This window comes from Grus americana, chromosome 3 (genome assembly GCF_028858705.1).
Source record: "Grus americana isolate bGruAme1 chromosome 3, bGruAme1.mat, whole genome shotgun sequence".
NCBI classification, from domain to species: domain Eukaryota; kingdom Metazoa; phylum Chordata; class Aves; order Gruiformes; family Gruidae; genus Grus; species Grus americana.
Window position 1 is genome coordinate 14,529,068 of NC_072854.1, and position 20,835 is coordinate 14,549,902.

Genomic DNA, 20,835 nt, shown 5'->3' on the forward strand with positions numbered 1-20,835 from the left:
GCTGTATTTTAAGCACTTACCTGAGGTGCCTGATTTAGGAATCTCATCATTAGAAGGTATCCCATCATCCCTGAAGTGCTCTTCATGACTGCTCTAGAGCAAATTTAAAACACAATCCCTCTCTGAAGAGGACTTTCTTCCTCCATTATTATAGAAAAAGTGCAGGCATCTAAGTGCTCAGTATAAGTACTACGTGTATACTCAAGGATATACTCAGGAATGAACCCCTCTTTTTTTTTTCACTTGTAAGGCTTACTCTGTAAACAGATACCTCTTCTGCAGAACTTACCATGTGAATACATAGTGGAAAGGGTGTCAGTACATCCTTATAGTGTTATTATTCACATCCTCTCTCAATTACTGGGCTTGACAGACCTTCAGTTTAACACGCACCACTGTCTGTATGTTCTTATATACCTAGTGGTTAATTTCTCAGCATGATAATGCAGAGTTCAAATAGGGAAACATTGGATGTGAGACTTACATGAAAATTTCAGCATTCCTGAGCAATTTGAAATTTGCATGCTAGTAAATGTGTTCCTAGCAAGTGATAGTGTCACAGCATTAAAATTCAAGACATCATGATTTGTAAGTGAAGTAAAATTGTGAATAGAATGCAATCAGAAACAATACAATTTAGCAGTAGAGAAAGGAATCTTAAAGTGTCTTAACAGAGACACAACTGAAAAAATAGTTTATAAGGAACAATGCATCTTCATAAACAAGAGTTATTCAGAGATCTTATGGGTTGAAGAGAAGCTGACATTAAAAAAATTAGCTATGTTATAAACAATCATACCATAATATGACATTAGTTAAAGATTTCAAATAGAGGGAAAAAAAGACATTTTGCATCTTCAAATCACTGTGGGAACATTTACTACAGCTCAAGATACTGTAGGCAAACAGATAATTGTCCTGGTTCTGGCGAGGACAGAGTTAATTTCACAAGGAGCCAGGACAGGTGAGCCAAGCTGGCCGGGGGCTATTCCATACCATGTGACATCATGCTCACCATAAAAGGGGGCTGGTCGGGCAGGGGCAGGTTCGGCGTGGTTCCGGGACAGGCTGAGCGTCCGGTCGGTCAGTCATCAGATCAGTAAATTTTTCTCTGTTATCACCCATTGTGAATATCTGTTATCAGTACTGTTGTTGATTGTTTCCCTCTCCCTTGCTGTCCCAGTAACCTGTCCTTATCCCAACCCTTGAGGCTTTGCCGTTGTTTTTCCGTTCTCCTCCCCATCCTTCCGGGGGAGGGGTGAGCGAGCAGCGCGTGGTGCTCAGCTGCCTGCTGGGGCTGAACCACGTCAGTAGCCAATTACAAAACTTTTGTTCATAAATGGAAAACCTGCTAGAAGGGCAGATTAAGCAAAGGACACTCAATTAGCCAACGAGAAGGTTTGAGACAATGTCACTTTCTACTATGTCATTAAACTGTATGGTGTAGAGCTTACCGCTCCATCAAACAAACAAATAAAATGGGACATAAACTGTTAATGAATAAACACCTATCCTGGTTTTGGCAGGGATAGAGTTAATTTTCTTCCTAGCAGCTGGTATAGTGCTGTGTTTTGGATTTAGGATGAGAATAATGTTGATAACACACTGATGTTTAGTTGTTGCCAAGCAGTCAAGAACTTTTCAGCTTCTCATACTGGGCTGCCAAGGAGAAGACAGGGGCTGCCCAAGAAGCTGGGAGGGGAAACAGCCAGGATAGATGACCCACACTGTCCAAAGGGATATTCCATACCATATGATGTCATGTTCTGTTTATAACTGGGGGAGGGAGTGGGGGAAGGACAGGAGCTGGGGGGGGGGCTCAGGAACTAGCTGAACATCGGCTTCGGGTGGTGAGAAATTGTTTGTGCATCACTTGTTTTGTATATTATATTAGTATTATTTTTCCTTTTCTGTCCTATTAAAATGTCTTTATCTCAATCCATGAGTTTGGTTTTGTTTGGGGTTTTTTTCCATTTTCAATTCTTTCCCGTTTGCCCTTGTGGTTTTGGATGGGCAGCAGCCATGTAGACAGCACATGTAGAATACCAAATTAACTGCACAGAATGAAGAGATTTCTCCTGTCAGACAAAGAAAAAAAGGAAAAGAGTAATCCAGAATTTCTTCATTGCTGGAGGCTCAGAAATGAAGAGGTTCTTGGAAGCTCAGTAGAGTTGAAATAGGCCCATATATGCTCATACCAGCAATTTTCAATTGTCATTGAAAGCATTTTTCTGACTAGTATAACAAGGAGTTTATGCTACATACCAAGACTTTCCTTTTACCATACAGACCACTGAGGAAGAGTAACACCTGGTGATCTGTTGAAAGGAATGCAAGCTGCCAATCCAGTTCAGGGGGAGAGGATGGATCTCATGTCACCGAAAGTCATTGAAACCTTTCTTCTGCTCAAACATACTTAAAAAATGCAAAGTCATTGCAGATACTTTCCGATGCAGGCATCCTTAAATATAAATTTTACTTTGGTTTTATCTCAGCAAGTGTTGCAGCTCAAGTCTAGTTTTTAAAGATGCTTGACTATATCTTAAAAGAAGAGTTACTGTTGGGTCTAACTCATAATTGAACATCATCACCTAGCTCACATTAAGTATGGATTTTCCAAAAAATCAAGTTCTCCCCTGTCAACTGATGAAGGTTGCTTTTTTGATAGAAATCATAGTGTGAGCTGCCCAGATGTCTGGAGCATTTAAGTCCATGGAGTTGAATTCTGGATCTGACCTGGCATGTCTTTTGACTTCAAATACAAATTAAACTTTATCAGCTAAAGGAGAGCTACTGATGAGGCAGCATAATAGGTATTTTTAAGAGACAATTGGATATGTACAAGCACTAGAGGCTTGACAAGGGTATAACACTAAAAAATGTCCTGAGATGTGAAGGCCCTTCTGCAAGGTTACCACGTGTAATATTGATACTGCTACTGGGTGTAATTTGTTGATGACTTTATCTTATTTATTTATCTGTCAGAATGAAGCAATTTCATTTATTTGCATAAACATTAAGATGTTATCAAGAGCTAACAAACTCTGCAATACAAAAAAAAAAAAGTCAATTTTTTTTTTTTTTAATTGAATTAAACCACAGGACCCTCAGAAGAAAGATCTGCAGGATAAGCTCTTAATTGCTTCCACCTCTATTTCTTCAGTTTTATTCGGGTGGTTTTGTTTAATTTAACACTCCAGTGAACTATCCAATGAAAAAATATTTGTGTCAGATATCAACTTTCACGTTTTCACTTAAAGCAACAAATTAAGACAGTCAATATAAATCAATTTATTCTTTTTGCAATGATTCCCAGATGTAGGCTCCAATATTTCATGCATCGCTAAATCTATCAAGTAATGATTGTTTTCTTGGAGCTAATAGAGATAGAACCATTCATTTTTTTTTAGTGTCTTTTTCCTATGCTGATGTTAAGTTTTGCCTTAGCTGTTTCAGACAGAAATGAATGGGTCCCCCAAGGCAGAAAGAATCTGTAAATTTAGCTTTGCATTCCACCCCAAATCCAATTATTATAACAACCCTGTTACTACTGTTATAGTTAAATGCCTGTCAGTGTTTCTATTATAACCCTTTTTGTGGGAGTTTATAACTCAACCATTAAAAAAAAATTGCTCCAAGCTATACCTTGGCATATACGGTTTCAGCCCAGAATACATTAAAAGAGCAGCAAATTGAAACAATAAACCTGCAAAGCCACCTCTCCTGCTCCAGCTTTCTCAAACATCTCTGGCTGTTTTTAAATTTTTAGAAGTGGAAAAGCAAAAAGTTTCAAAAAATCAAAAACTGAAAAAGAACACTCAAGCCCTCATTCATCTCATTTGAAAATCAAAAGCGAAAGTCAAGCAACATCTGGCTCAAAAATGTGGGAGCAATCCATCTCTGTGTAAAACTTTGTTGATTTCAGAATCTGACCAGATGCTGCAGACTGCAGACTGCCTGATGTTTCAGTGTCTCTTGGAGTAGGCTGCTGTATGGGACAGTTAATACTTACCTGTTATAGTCACCTGATCTAAATATTGATATATACTAAAGAGTGAAGGGACAATAGAAATATAATCAAAAGACTTATTCATACATTTTCAAAAATCCTAATATGAAGCTGTAGAGAGTAGATCTGTAGGGAGAACTATGGTGGTAACACTGTCAATGACACATCCAGTTCACGTTCTGACCCATTGATACCTGATATTTTTTAAAATCAATAGCACCATAACATATCAAACTATGCCTTTGCTTATTAACTATAAAGTCCATGCATCTTCCTCTCCTATAGTGCTAAAACCTGTGAAAAACAGCACTCATCAAGTAACTCAGAAGAGCAATTTTGGACATGGAGAAGTCAATACCTAGGATAGGGATAGGAACAGTCACAGATGCACAGATGTGGTCTTAAAATATAGCCAGGAGCAACCTGTTCTAATATATATCACTTACTGAAACAGTGCACTAGGGAACATTGGAATGAACTATGGTACCTTAGGATGCTGGAGAAAACATTTTCGGAGTGCTTTGATTTTCAGCTTTTTTTTTTTTTTTTTGTGGTTAGTTGATTGTACTTCTTTCATTGCAAAGCATTATTCATCCTTTATTTTGCTGACATTTTCTAAATTACTCCAGGAAATTACCAGAGGATTTACAGTTACGGAGGCTCCCCCAGCTTTACGTGAGTAGCTCAGTAGCTTCTGTCCAATTTCCCTTACTTTGAAGTTATAAGACTACCTGTGCCATTGTTTGGTGGCTTTAGAATTCCTCATAATCTTGCTACAGAGTAGACTCAACTAATTAAATGTGTCATCAGCAGGTTGTCACGCCAGCAGGATCTTGTACAGAACCTTAATTAATACATTAAAATCTACTAGCCTGAGTACAATTCTTGCCCTCCCCCACTTAACCTTTTGGAATCTTGAAATGGATCATTTAAACCTCGCTCTGGTTCTGGGATTTTTTTGTTTGTTTTCTTCTTTTATGTTAAAATTTTAATTCCATTTTTACTTCCCTTGCCAAGGCTCATTAATTTTCTTGAGAGTACTTTACTTTTTTCTCTTATATTTTATGAGTTCCAAGTATTTCAGTGGTCTCCTTATAGTAAGTGAACTTATTATTTTATACCTGTGAATGAATTTGACTGAACTGAGTTGGCACAGATCCTTTCAGTTCTAGGAATCATACCAATTTACACCAAGTGAGGATATGACTCCATATATTTTATACAATACACGTATGGCACTCTGAGATGGGGGTAGACTTATGTCCATACTTCAGATTTCTTAGCTTTTGTTGGACTTCAGTATTCTACTTGATTGTCAGAGCCTGTATTTTATGATTTAATTTAAACGCAGTTCAGTTCTATAATATAATCTATTCAGCCTACTCATTTCCTGAGTCTGCTACAGAGTGTATAGAATGACTTTGCTGTGAGATGTAAGTGTATTAACATGCAATATTTCAGTGATTTAATTTACACCGCTAAGTTCTTGCTCTGTGTGAATACAATCTAAATGGCATGAAGAGCTCTTAGAAATGTATGGAAACACTGCCTTTTATTTAAACTGTTGATAGGCTTGTTTAATATACTGTTGCACTGCACAGGCTAAATATACTTGTAATATCCCTGGTCCATATTTGTTTGCACCTCATTTTACAAGGAACAAACACAAAAAATGGGAGTTCCCTGATATCTTGTTGTGGTTCAACCCCAGCCAGCAGCTAAGCAACATGCAGCTGCTCGGTCACTCCACCCCAGAGGGATGGGGGAGACAATCAGAAGTATAAAGATGAGAAAAATCACGGGTTGAGATAGACAGTTCAATATGTAAAGCAAAAGCCATACACACAAGCAAAGCAAAACAAGGAATTCATTCACCGCTGCCCATGGGCAGGAAGGTGTTCAGCCATCTCCAGGAAAGCAGGGCTCCATCACGCATAATGGTGACTTGGGAAGACAAACACCATTACTCCCAATGTCCCTCCCTTTCTTCTTCTTCCCCCAGCTTTATATGCTGAGCATGATGTCATATGGTGTGGAATATCATACAACCATAGAATGGTTTGGGTTGGAAGGGACCTCAAAGATCATCTAGTTCCAACCCCCTTGCCACGGGCCGGGACACCCTCCATTAGACCATGTTGCCCAAAGCCTCATCCAACCCGGCCTTGAACACTTCCAGGAATGGGGCATCCACAACCTCTCTGGGCAACCTGTTCCAGTGCCTCACCACCCTCACAGGGAAGAATTTCTTTCTAACATCTAATCTAAATCGACCCTCCTTCAGCTTAAACCCATTACCCCTTGTCCTGTCACTACACTCCCTGATAAACAGTCCCTCACCAGCTTTCCTGTAGGCCCCTTTAGGTACTGGAAGGCCGCAATTAGATCTCCCCGGAGCCTTCTCTTCTCCAGGCTGAACAATCCCAACTCTCTCAGCCTGTCTTCATAGGAGAGGTGCTCCATCCCTCTGATCAGCTTCATGGCCCTCCTCTGGACTCTCTCCAACAGCTCCATGTCTCTCCTGTACTGGGGCCCCCAGAGCTGGATGCAGTACTGCAGGTGGGGTCTCACGAGAGTGGAATAGTGGGGCAGGATCACCTCCCTCGACCTGCTGGTCACACTTCTTTTGTCGCAGCCCAGCACACGGTTGGCTTTCTGGGCTGCAAGTGCACACTGCCGGCTCATGTTGAGCTTCGCATCAATCAATACCCCCAAGTCCTTCTCCTCAGGGCTACTTTCAATCCATTCCTCGCCCAGCCTATAGTCGTGCTTGGGATTGCACTGACCCACGTGCAGGACCTTGCATTTGGCCTTGTTGAACTGCATGCAGTTTGCACAGGCCCACCTCTTCATTCTGTCAAAGTCCCTCTGGATGGCATCCTTTCCGTCCAGCGTGTCGACCACACTGCACGGCTTGGTGTCATCGGCAAACTTGCTGAGGGTGCAATCCCACTGTCCATGTCACCAACAAAGATGTTGAACAGTGCCGGTCCCAGTACCGACCCCTGAGGAACACCACTCATCGCCGTTCTCCACTTGGACATTGAGCCGCTGACCACAACTCTTTGAGTGTGACCATCAAGCCAATTCCTTATCCACCGAGTGGTCCACCCATCGAATCCATGTCTCTCCAATTTAGAGACAAGGATTTCGTGCAGGACAGTGTCAAATGCCTTGCACAAGTCCAGGTAGATGACACCAGTTGCTCTTCCCTTGTCCACCAATGCTGTAACCCCATCACAGAAGGCCACCACGTTTGTCAGGCACAATTTGCCCTTAGTGAAGCTGTGTTGGCTGTCACCAATCATCTCCTTGTTTTCCATGTGCCTGAGCACAGTCTCCAGGAGGGTCTGCTCCATGATCTTGCCAGGCACGGAGGTGAGACTCACTGGCCTGTAGGTCCCTGGGTCTTCCTTTTTACCCTTCTTAAAAATGGGGGTTATGTTTCCCCTTTTCCAGTCAGTGGGAACTTTGCCAGACTGCCAGGACTTCTCAAATATGATGGCGAGTGGCCTGGCCACTTCATCCGCCAGTTCCCTCAGGACGACTTGCGGATGCATCTCATCAGGTCCCATGGACTTGTGCACCTTCAGGTGCCTTAGATATTCTCAAACCTGATCTTCTCCTACAGTGGGTGGTTCTGCATTCTCCCAGTCCCTGCCTTCTGTGACCTGGGCAGTGTGGCTCAAGCCGCACTTGCCAGTGAAGACTGAGGCAAAGAAGTCATTGAGTACCTCAGCCTTCTCCATATCCTGGGTAACCAGGTCACCCGTTTCATTCTGGAGGGGACCCACATTTTCGCTCATCCTCCTTTTATCACTGACATACCTATAGAAGCTTTTCTTGTTGTCCTTAACATCCCTGGCCAGATTTAATTCTATCGGGGCTTTGGCTTTCCTAACCTGCTCCCTGGCTGCTCGGACAGTTTCTCTGTATTCCTCCCAGGCTACCTGCCCTCACTTCCACCCTCTGTAGGCTTCCTTGTTTTGTTTGACTTTGCCCAGGAGCTCCTTGTTCATCCACGGGGGCCTCTTGGTGTTTTTGCTTGACTTCCTCTTGGTTGGGATGCATCACTCCTGAGCTTGGAGGAGGTGACCCTTGAATATTAGCCAGCTGTCTTGGGCCCCTCTTCCTTCCAGGGCTTTGTCTCATGATATTCAACCAAGCAGATCCCTGAAGAGGCCAAACTCTGCTCTCCTGAAGTCCAGGGTAGTGAGCTTGCTCCACCATTTCGTGGTCACTGCAGCCAAGGCTGCCCTTGAGCTTCACATCCCCTATTAGGCCCTCCTTATTGGTGAGAACAAGGTCCAGCATGGCACCTCTCCTCATGGGCTCCTCTATCACTTAGAGGAGAAAGTTGTCATCAACACATTCCAGGAACTTCCTGGATTGCTTGTGCCCTGCTGCGCTGTCCCTCCAGCAGATGTCAGGGTGGTTGAAGTCCCCCATAAGGACCAGGGCTTGTGAGCGTGAGGCTGCTCCTATCTGCCTATAGAGGGCTCCATCTGCTCGGTCTCCCTGGTCAGGTGGCCTGTAGCAGACCCCTGCTGTGATGTCCCCTGCCCCAGCCCTCCCTTTAATCCTGACCCATAGGCTCTCGGTCAGCTCCTCATCCATCCCCAGGTGGAGCTCCATGCACTCCAGCTGGTCATTGACGTAGAGGGTGACAGCCTCTCCTCGTCTGCCCTGCCTGTCCTTCCTAAAGAAGGTCATAGGACCTATCCCACCACGTCTCTGTAATGCCAATAAGGTCATAGCCTTGCAGGTGCACACACATCTCCAGCTCCTCTTGTTTATTCCCCATGCTCTGTGCATTCGCGTAGAGGCATTTCAGTTGTGCTGCCATTGAGGCTGACTTATTGGCATGAGTGCCTGGAATTCTTTTGATGTATCTTCCCAGTGTTTCCCCATTGCTTCCTGTTGTGTCTGGAGCCCCTGGCTCATCTCCTCTAGGCTTCGAGCGTGCTTTAGTGCATCCAGCACGTCCCTGAGCAGTAGGCTGAGGGCCCTCAGTAGCACCCCATCCCTCCAACCTGGGCACGTCGTCTCACAATATGTCGCTGGCAATCCTGATGTTATCCCCTTCCCCCGCTTTGAGCCTAATTTAAAGCTCTGTCGATGAGCCCCGCTAGTTCCTGGGCAAAGATCCTCCTCCCTCTTTGAGAGAGGTGAATCCCATCAGAGTTCACCAGGCCTGGTGCCGTGTAGGCAGTCCCATTGTCAAAGAACCCAAAGTTGTGGTGTTGACACCAGCCACGAGCCATGCATTTATGGACTGTGTCTGCCTGTTCCTCCCAACGTTGCTGCCCTCAACTGGCAGGAGGGAGGAGAATATTACCTGTGCTTCCGAATCCTTTGGTCACCTGGGGTCAGCTGTCCCGGCTGTGTCTCCTCCCAACTCCTTGTGCACCCCCAGCCTACTCACTGGTGGGGTGGTGTGAGGAGCAGCAAAGGCCTTGGCTCTGTGTAAGCACTGCTCAGCAGTAACGAAACCATCCCTGTGTTATCAACACTGTTTTCAGCACAAATCCAAACCAGCACCATATGAGCTACTATGAGAAGAAAATTAACTCTATCCCAGCCAAAAACAGTAAACATGCTGGCTTATTTTGCCAGCCATGTGAACGGAAAGCTTAAAACCTTAAGAAGGCATTCTGAAAAGCGCATAGCAGTGACCGATCTCTTTAACGATTTAAATCAGTGCAAGAGGTTTTAGTATCATCTTCCATGTGAATATGGAGTTAGCCATATAAGTTTGGGTAACGTGGATACATTTTCAAAAGTCCTAGCTGACATTCAAACTTGTTAATCTGATGCAGTGAGGTCTGGAGTGCTATCTGCAGCTCTCCCACGCTGAGAACTGCTTTTGTCCACTGGTCAGACAGGTCCACCCTTATTCCTACCTAACTAAAAGTATGCAAAATGCAAATTCTTAAAACATCTTTCAAAATGTGAACCAATTGAGCTGGATGACTGCAAATCAGGCTGTTGTGTAGCACCACAGGTGGAGGGAAGGGGATGAGCTTCCTAATGAGGAAATTTGCTTGAAAGGACTTTCCTATAAGGAAAGACTCAAAGCTGTCACTGAGCACCATAAACCTTCCCCACCATGAAATCCAAAATGATGATGCCATTGCAGATACCAAAGCACACAATGTATGGAAGGCTTGATAATTAAAACTAAAATTTTCAATATAACAACACCTGAGACTACATAAAATGAAGATCTACTTGTAACTCAATAATCTGCTCTGAAATAGATAGCTAGACTTCCTGTATAATGTATGAAACATATTAAACTTTTCATAATAGTTTTACATTTTTAACAAGAAGCTGTGCGAGGCAGCCAATACAAAATCCAATATAAAAAAGCATGCCTTAAAACTTGCTTCTTTCTTGTAGCGAAATGTCTCATGCTCTCTTCAGCACTCATAGCCTTGTATCTTCTCTAAGAAAAAGTATTTAAATCCTGTTTTAAAAAAACTTTGGAGCCACTAAACTGGAGCTATTGCATTATCCTAAGAAACAGGCAGAGGGGATGGTGAGACTCATACATCTATTAGCTGGAGCTTTTCAACAGTCTTCCAGGTCTTGAGAAAAATCCATATCCACAGGAAAGGGAATTTATTTATTTTCTTTGTGCAAGGAGACTCTACTCTATACTTTCCCAGGGAAGTGTTCAAATCGTAATGATTTTGCCCTATCAGTCTCCAGGGGAAAACATTTCATTTGTATTAAATAATGAGAACTTCTGTAGCCAAAAAAGGGAGAGTAAGTTCAGATTTATGGTCTTTCAGTACAATATTTAGTGTACTAAGCAGGAAATTACGATTTCAGATTGAATCCATTGTAATCCAATGGATTACAATAGCCATTAACTTAAAATGTACAGTTTTATGTTGCTACTATGAGTATTATGGCCTGATAGCCCAGGGGTCTCTTTTTAGTATTCTCATGTACAGAACACTAAAGAAGAATTTGGGCATTATTGTATTGCAATTGCCAGTTTACAAACCAAAGTCTGTGAAATTTCTTGCACTGTCAAGTTTAACTTTTTGAAAGACTCCTATTGAAAAGCAAGGTCAAATTGCAATTTTAGGAGAATAGGTTTTGTGAACTCTGTCATCACTTCATTTTGCCTCTATGCAAGGAAAATTGTATCTTATGTTCAAAGTCACAGTACATTTATTCTCAGATAGTTTTACACTGCATTCACCACCAAATATTCTCTGTCAAAATGTTTATATCAGCCATGGAACTGTTACAGACAGTAACCACGCTTCTGTGGCTTGGAAGGAACAGATTTCATGTGGAATTGGCACATCTTTTGTCTCACAGCATAACTGAAATATATTTCCAAAGGTTTAAGTACAGTGTAGTGATCAATAAAGCAGGAGTACATCTATTTCTGTACTGTTTAAATAAAGGTTATAACCCGCACCACCATTCATGATATTAATTGACTCCTGATAACACAAATCTAAACAGGTTCTTCTATGGATTTGAGCATCATGAAACTCAAGCTCTTCAGACATATAAAGAAAATATTTTCAAAACATCATAGTAAACTGGATAAAATTATTACTTCCAAATTATAAACTAGGAATTATGAAGATTAATATTATGGGCAAAATATAATGTCCATTGAAAAGGCTCACATCTAATTTTGCATTTGTATATTCAAAACCTCAGGATTTGAATACAAAATCTTTACAGTAAAATCCCTATGCATGAAAGCATGGCAGTGGAAAAAGCCCAAGTGTGCACTCATTGTCACTGTTGGTTGGCTGGATATATCCTACACTATTGAGGCTGGCCAGAGATGATAGGCAAGCTTGTTTATTGAATGGCTCTACAGTAAACTGTGGCCTGAGTGGTCACCTGTCTGTCACCTAAGATTTGATTTCGTGCATCCTAACTGTGTTACCTTCATTCATTCTTACATGAAAAAATGCTGTTGAGCAGTTTAAGAGTATTTAACCTGAAGCCATACAAGATAAAAAAAGTTACAACATAGAAAGACAAACTGTTGAGAAGGTAATAATGACTTAAGGATTCATGAAGAAAATAATGAACATCATGAAAAGTTATGCACCCCTAAAAAACCCCTCACAATCAAAGAGAAGATGACAACTCAGCATGACTGTTTAAAGCTAGTTTAAAGCAATGGAGGATGATTGTAAGCATGTGAACAAGTATGTTGTTAACATGCCAATCCTAGCTATCTATTGTGTACTAGCTAATGGATAACTGGCGTGTACTGTTGGCTCCGCATATCCTGCTTGCAAAGTGTCTCTTCCCACAGTAAAATAACACCCGAACAAAGGTGTTCATGAGAGAGGTTACATTGCCACCCCATAAGACAACACAATTTAAACTCTATAAATCAACTGGACATGTCTTTTTGTCAGTAATGTGAAACACAAACCAGGGTCAGGAAGCACAATTTTTATCCCATCTCCTTCTCCTACAGACCATACAGATCCAGCCTAGGTCACAGTCCAGAGTAAGAAAGCTTGCAACTGAGCTAGAATTAAACTGACATCCCTTGATTTCTTTGTACTGTTGCAGTATGAGGCTTCCATCTTGGGAAGACTTTGTGATTTTGATCTGACCATGAAGTTTTTCACTGAAAATTGAAATCTATGCCTTTCTAGCTCTTCATTTATACATGGGAGTGAAATAATATCAGTTGACGGTGTCATTCATATATGATATTCCCCCAGGAGACTGATCTAAATCTTCATGAGGCTTGAAGTGTCACTTGTATGTTCTTTGTTTTTCACCTACAGAGGGTGATTTATAAAGGACAAGTTTATGATTGAAGAGCTTCTTCTTGTCCTGGTTTAAATAAGTGACAATGAACAACTGCTGTACTTATAAACATGACTGGAGGTTATTTTTGAACACCTTTTTATGTACTATTCAACCTTTCTGAAGGGAGCATAGGCTATATTAGAACTCATTAATTCAATCAAAAAAATAAGAATTGAACACTTTGTTATTTAGCATGTAGGCAATTTTTTTTGTATCTTCAATGGCCTTCATCAGCATAAGTTTCACTAGCTTTTAGCGTGCAAATAGGTACAGTTGCTGTTATGGAAATCATAGAATTCAGATTCGACAAACTCAAAGCTGTTGAAGTGAAGTAGAAATGCCATTAAATTCTCACTGCTCCAGTTCAGTGAGAGGCAAGATTGACCTAGGAAAGGGCCAATCTATACTCACCTCAATTAATTGTTAATGTATAAATGAATGTTATTAATGTTGATCCACCACATATTGGATTCAGCTCCTGCCGTTAATGCTATGAATCTCATCACAGCATTTTAAAGATGTCCTCCTTCTCCCTCCTTTCCACCACATGCACAGATTCTTATTAATCTTTTCATTTCCATCTTGTAGTATTGTTGTAGACACAGACAGTGGGGAGATGATTTTTGCAACAGAATCAATATGGAGCCTGACTTTTGGATCAAGCACATCTATGCTGCTCTCAAAAAAAGATGATTTGACTGTGGTTGCATTTTTGTGGGAGTTTATTGGTATATCCAATTTATAATAATTTTGCAAATTAATTAAAGCTATTTGACTTAGGCTGTAGGTGGTACCCAACCTCTCAGCTCTCTGGCTCAGGCCTGTAGGCTTCCCTTCTCTCTGAGGCTCACTTGAGTCTTTGTCCGAACAACCATCTGTCCTATAATTATAACGTCTCATCAATAATATGCAGGGCATCTTGTTTGTTTTTCTGTAGGAATGACAATCTGACAGGGAAATTATCATGAAATCAAACTGTTTGTTATCAGTTAGTAGTCCGTTGTTGCTTACTTAAAACAAATGTACTGATTTTTTCAAAGGAAAGCTTTGAAAAACCTCCATTATTCTTACACTTATGTGATAAAATCTGTTTTTCTATATTGAAATATTTTATTTTCTAGAGATGTATGTAATTTATGTAATACTGATGTTTCCTAATAATATTATTTTAAACATTTTTCTCAGGTTGGTAACAAAATGGAACCTGATGAATGTGTCCTTGTTCATTTATTAATGTTTATTATCTCCTCAGAAGTTTTACTTTATGATTCTTTTTTAAAGAGCATTTTAAAACCCAGCAAAATCCTTGAATTGATTTTGGGTCAAAAATGTAGTGTTATAGTGAAAATATTAACTTGAAAAGAAAAACATGTCTATTGTAAGAATGCTTTACATTCAGCGTACCTTTGCATTATCCATGCCTTGATAGGATTTAGGATGTAGTAAAAATTTTACCCACTTTAGTACACTATCTTGTCTTAGCAATTCTTCACAATGGTAAGTCCTTTAGGTTAGAATTTAATTTAGTTTGGGTCATTGCACTTTCTCCCCCCAAGATGGAAAGTTTCAGTTGAGAAAAATTAAACAAAATGAAATATCTATATTGATGATTTGCAAGAAACAAATTGTGATCATCACTGGAAATGACCATCTAAATCATATGTCAGTAAATCTTTACTAACCGTAGCAATGAAATCTCCAGTCCACAATCCAAGATGTATGGAGACACCACATCAACTCTACATAATGCTGAGCACAAAGATGTCCTCTGAGCCCAGTTTTGTGCTTCTATGGCCCTAAAACTGCCTCATGTATATTTTTCAGTTAAGAGTGCCTAAGACAGTGTGTGGCTATACCATAAGCCAGAAGAGCAATGTTTTCTCAGGATCAGTCTAACACTACATGCTGGCTACCCTGGATGTGGCCTGAGAGGTGCCTGTGAGTGTCACAAGTTTTCTGAAGTAGCATTAGACGAGTTTGGGGGTGGGGGGTGCACAAGTTATGTCCATACAGTATTTCAGTCAGAGTATGTTCAGACATCTTCGCTATTGCACATGCCATTGTGCCTCGATACTATAGACCCTCCTAATAGGCCTTCTGTCCCTAGCTAATATGCTTTATAGAAACTATAATATAGTCCACAAAACACAACTGAATTAAAAGTCATATACTTTTATATATATATATGTTTGTTTGTTTGTTTTTTTCTTCCATGGAGACACTACATATCTACCCTACAGGAACCCTTGGACTCTCAGATGGACCACGGGCATCATCTTATTGCAGAGTGCATAAGATAAGACAAGACCAAAACTCAATTTTATCACGAGTCTGTAAAGCAAGTTTTGCTGTTGCAGGTTGCTGCATCCACTGAAGTTTCAGAAAGCATCATAAATCTAAATGCAAGTTGATTTTTTGTAAGAGTGTCTTCAATTCTCTTTAAGCCTCCAAACTCCATGGTACAGTGAAAAAGAATAGGATAAGAAAATAATTAGAGAAAATATAAGCAGGAAAATATCCTAAAAAACTAGTTATGTAATAAATTTAAGACAAATCTGTAGTTATTTGGGTTAAGGCTATTGGTATTGGAAACTTCAATGACTCTGTGTGAATTGAATCACTAAAAGAAGGCAAATGACAATATACTTACAATTCTAAGAAAATTGTGAAAATTTTGAATGCAGGTAGACAAAGTTGCGTTATAAACAGTGAATTTGCTTCAGAGTTTTATGTAATGGATATATTTTGTCTGATAAACCTTGTTCTGTCCCACCTAAAATGAAATAAATATCTCTATTTTCTAAAATGGATTCCAAGACAAAAATGTTAGCTGAGCTATGCACTGACAGAAAATTACTGTTTGCTGAAATGCTTGTAGAGAATTTCTAAGCTCCCCTGGAGCATTCACCTTTAAGGCAGATAATATAAAAAAGAATAAATAAACACTGTCATTAAGTGGAAGGAGGACAAGAAAGAAGTATTTGTAGTAAAAAGTTTGTATAGCCAAGGGACAAGATGGGTCAAACCAAAACTATCAGCACTAGAATAAAAAAACCCTCATATTTTCTCCTAATACAGCATTAATGTCTTGCCATAGTGGTGATCTTTATGACCTTAGCAAGATCTACTGCAAGTTCTCATGAGAACTCTGTTTTGACTTATAACCTTGCTCACATACACAGGAACATATAAATGACACAGATGTGCTATCAGTTAGAAACAAGCTTCTTTTGGATCTTTTCAAAACCCATAGTTCATTGCTAAGGAACAGGAATGAAATAAATACATTTTGTATGACACAGAAATGTCTCAGTTACAAGGAAAACATCAGGAAATGTCATGAGCCAAATGTAAGGTGACACCGTGTGGAGCTGTGGACATTATTACATAAAATATATCATGTGTATCATCAGCTGCACTTTTGAGCATTACATTGCCAAAGTCATAAAGCACTCTTTTTAGAATGAAGATGTCATGAGCCATTGGACAGGCTTTGGCCTTTGAATACTCAGCTGCTTGGGAAAAGTTCAGCTGATTGTTCAGTATTTACTGAAACCTTCAGGAAACAGAAAGATTTCATTTAAAGATCTTTTACTTTTTCTGTGGTCTGTAACTGTAGGGGAAGACAGTATCATCCCTACTATGAAGATAATAGTACACATATTTACAAGAATTGTGTATGAGAAGGTGCATAGGAGGTTCTTACTTAGAGAGTTTAATAGATAAGCGTTAAAAAAATGCCCAGTATGTCTTAAAGCATAATGATATCCCTAGAGTGTGACTAAAAGCTTAAGATATTAAAATTAGCTGATGAAGAAATCATTTGTGTTCCCCTCCTGTTGGCAAGATATATATGACTTTCATTAAGCAGAGGCATGACATCAAACATGACATATAACTTGCTAGTAAGACACAAAGGTATAGGCATGCAAAAAGAAAGAACAAAGGGGATGAAAGTGAAAGGCAGTTCCTGCTATTGCTTTACCAGTCAACTTTATACTGCCAACTTCATCCTTTTCTTAAAGTAAGATCTCATATGTAGAGGGCTTTTTTTTTTTTTTTTTTAATTGTATGTAAATACAATCCATATTGTAGAACTGAAATATTTATATACATAGTTAAATACATTTTCAAAGGCCCTTGAAGACTTCAGCCTCTAGCAATGTAAAGTGGCTATTCTCCAAACTGTTAACAAGCTTCGAAATTACTGGCGTAATTCACGTTTTAAAGGGAAAAAAAGGCCATAAAACTTTAGTACATACGACAGCACTAAAAATAAGCATAAACAATATATATTTTTATATGCAAAACCTATTCATTACAGAGTGACAATAAGATGCTTCAGGATTCTGAACTTGTTGTGATTAATGTACTTCTTATTTGCATCAGCTTCACTTCATGCCTCACTACACACCCAAGGTGTCCATTAATCAGCACTGCCGTATAGTCTGTCATATCTTGTTGCTTAAATAACACAATTACTCGTGGTGGGAGGTTTCTAGAACTACACCAAATTTTTCCACTTTGAGCTTCAGAACTTCTTAAGTGGCTTTTGCAAGACATTTTATCATCATTCTAGCAGTGTCATCTCTTTGTCATAATGAATCCTCCAAGGATGACAGTAACACCATCATGGATTTAATGAAAAATAGAAAATATCTGTATTTTGAAGAAAAAATATAAAACATCTGAAAAGAGAAACTGAAATCTCAAATACATTCTGAAAAATATTTCATTTTTTAATGGTAGTCACAATTTTGTGCAAAAAATCATAAGAACCCAAAATTTCTTATTCCATTGATTTCTCCCTTCCCTAAGGAACCATCTCACATATTGGAGTGTCAAAAGAATTGATGTTTCTCCCCAAAAAGGATTTAATTTTTTTTTTTTTTTTTTTACATAGGGAAAGCAGTGTTTTTATCAAAATACAGAAATATATTAGTAAAAGTTCCAGCTGGAATAGACTAGAATAGATTCATCATCTACAACCATCATCTAGTCCAACTGCCTGACCACTTCAGGGCTGACCAAAACTTAAAATATGTTATTATTGGCATTGTCCAAACACCTCTTAAACACTGACAGGCTTGGGGCATCGACCACCTCTCTGGGAAGCCTGTTCCAGTGTTTGACCACCCTCTCGGTAAAGAAATGCTTCCTAATGTCCAGTCTGAACATCCCCTGGCACAATTTTGAACCATTCCCATGTGTCTTATCACTGGATACCAGGGAGAAGAGCTCAGCACGTCCCTCTCCACTTCCCCTCCTCAGGAAGCTGTAGAGAGCAATGAGGTCACCCCTCAGCCTCCTTTCCTCCAAATTAGACAAATCTTGAGTCCTTAGTTGCTCCTCATAGGACATTACTTGAAGTCCTTTCACCAGCTTTGTTTCCCTCCTCTGGATCCATTCAAGGACCTTCACATCCTTCTTGAATTGTGGGGCCCAGAACTGCACATTGTACTCCATGTGAGGCTGCACCAATGCTAAATACAGCAGGATAATCATCTCTTTTGACTAGCTAAATCTATAATTCAATGCTTGTTCTAAGTTAAAAATTTTAACAGAATTCTATCTCTATGAATGCTAGCAGAGAGAAATACTAGTATCTAGATTTATGCTACTTGTTTAGGAAAACGTCTGTTTATCTTAGGCATATAAAAGCTGAGGAAAAACGGGGCACAACTTTTAAGAAGACAATTAATTAATGTAATGATTTCTGTTTCTAGACTTTTAAAAAATATGTAACGGTGCGTATGTAGAAATTGCAAACCTCAGTTTAAGGGGTAATTAAAATAGGAACCGTTGTAATGCAAGTTAAAAACGCCCTACCAAACCCTGCATGAGAACAACAAAATTCTGTATTTAAGAATAAACTTCACACTTTTCTTCCCTCCTTTTTTTTTTTTTTTTTTTTTAATTTGTATTGCAGAGTCCAGGCACAAGAATTCTTAATTCTCTTGAAGTGGATCTCAAGCAGTGGAAAAACAAGAGATATTTAAAGTGGAGAATGATTAACTGCAATTGTGCTCTACTTAGATTCAGAAGCAGTACTCCACATTCATTATTTATTTCCCAATGCTGAACTGAGATAAATAAATTGGACATATGCTTCACACCAAGGATATGTAATAAATTCCTAGAGCCTGCATGTTTTTGTCACTGGAAGGTAACTTAGAAGACAGAAATTTGCATATTGAAAGGTGTTTTACTACAGTTTTAATATAAAAACAATGTCTTTGCTATTTTGTATACCAAAATACAAAACCTCACACTTGCCAGCTTCAGACTGTTGGACTCCAGATGGGCCATTACCACCTTATACTCAGAAGATCTTTCCACCAAGATAGTCTCATGGTAATGTGTTCTGTTGCCCGGCTATGTTTTATAGATGAGGAACTGAAGCAAAAAAAAGATTTGAGCCCGAATACTGCCTGTATTATGTTCTGTACCACCAGTTTCTTCTGACCTCAGGAAAGTAAGTAAAGCAGAGAATAACTATAATGCATAATTTGCTCAAGCTGCCTTGAAAATATGCTGAGATTTGAAACAGACTTATTACCAGCCTTCTAAGTGAATTTGAAACCTAAAGATTGCCAGGCAGGTTACTAGTATCTTGTCTTTTCCTAAGTTGATATAAATTCAATTGTTTAACTGTTTTAATGAAATTAATGCTATAAAAATATATTTCTTGAGATTAAGCTATTTGTTTTATGTATTAACAAATATGTTAGCATGCCCAAGGTTTAGGTGGATATTTCTCAAGGCTTTTGTACAAAATTTATCTGAACATGAACAGATTTAAATAACTAGGAATTCTACATAAAATAAAGAACATTAAAATATTCAATTGTCAATTAAAATGTATTTGTTTAGTATTCGAACTCCAGAAAGCATTTGCATACTGTTGTGATAGGATGAGGTTTGTGTGCACAGCATGCAAATAATTTTCTTAACACATGCACCATGACAGACATGTAGCATGTAATTTCTATAAAGATTCTTAATTAAGGAAAAAAAAAACCAACCAACCAACAAACAAAAAAAACCCCGAAACAGAAAATACATGGGTATGGTTTACACGGTAAAGCACACCAAACAGAGTACATTTAGAGTAAGTAAAAGCAACTGCTTTGTGAATGGTCAACAGACTCAAAATAGCCTGTTCAAAGCAATTTGTTGAATATTTATGATTAAAAAATACATTTCAAGATGAACAATTTATGCACAAGGTGTTCACAGATTATTCAATCACTTTGAATAGGAAATATCCTCTTTAAGGAACCTTTTTTCTTAAGATATGGTTTTTTTCCTCAATTAGTGGGAGCTGTGAGTCATGGGGTGTTTATAACACCTGTACTCCCCTCAAATATGAAATTCTTTAGTTGTGTTGCTAAGGTAGAGAAAATAAAAGGCATGACAGTTCAAACCTGTGTCTTTGTTGTGGGCGGATCTAAACACAGCAAAATGACAAAAAAGTAGGATATACAGTAGAGAATAATATAGGTTTATGACTAACAGAATACATTTTTACAGAATAGTTTAACAAAAGCGTAATTTCATATTCTTTTTGGTTGGTTTTTTTGGGTTTTTTTTTCAGAGTAAAAATAAAAAGAAATTATAGATATATTTGCAGAAACAGATAGAAGTTTAACAGTCACCAGAGGGACTGTATGAGAGAGATTTTCTGAGGATCTATCTCAGATCCAAACTCACAAGGTAACAATGGGAAAAAGTATTCAGACTAAAAAATAATTTAAAAAAAAAATCCTTAGTTATGTTGGGCAGGATTATACCAAAGCAGTACAAACCAGTTTGTGTGTACCTCTTGCCTCTTATCTCACTATAACAAACAAAATAAATGTTTGATTTCTTTAATTATAAAAATCTATATTTCTTTAACTATAAAAATCTATAAAGTATATTCTATACTTTCCCTGGCTGAAAGTAGGGAAATGCCAACATTTTATATAGCTCCCTTGCATATAAGCATTGTAATACGTGATGTTTAT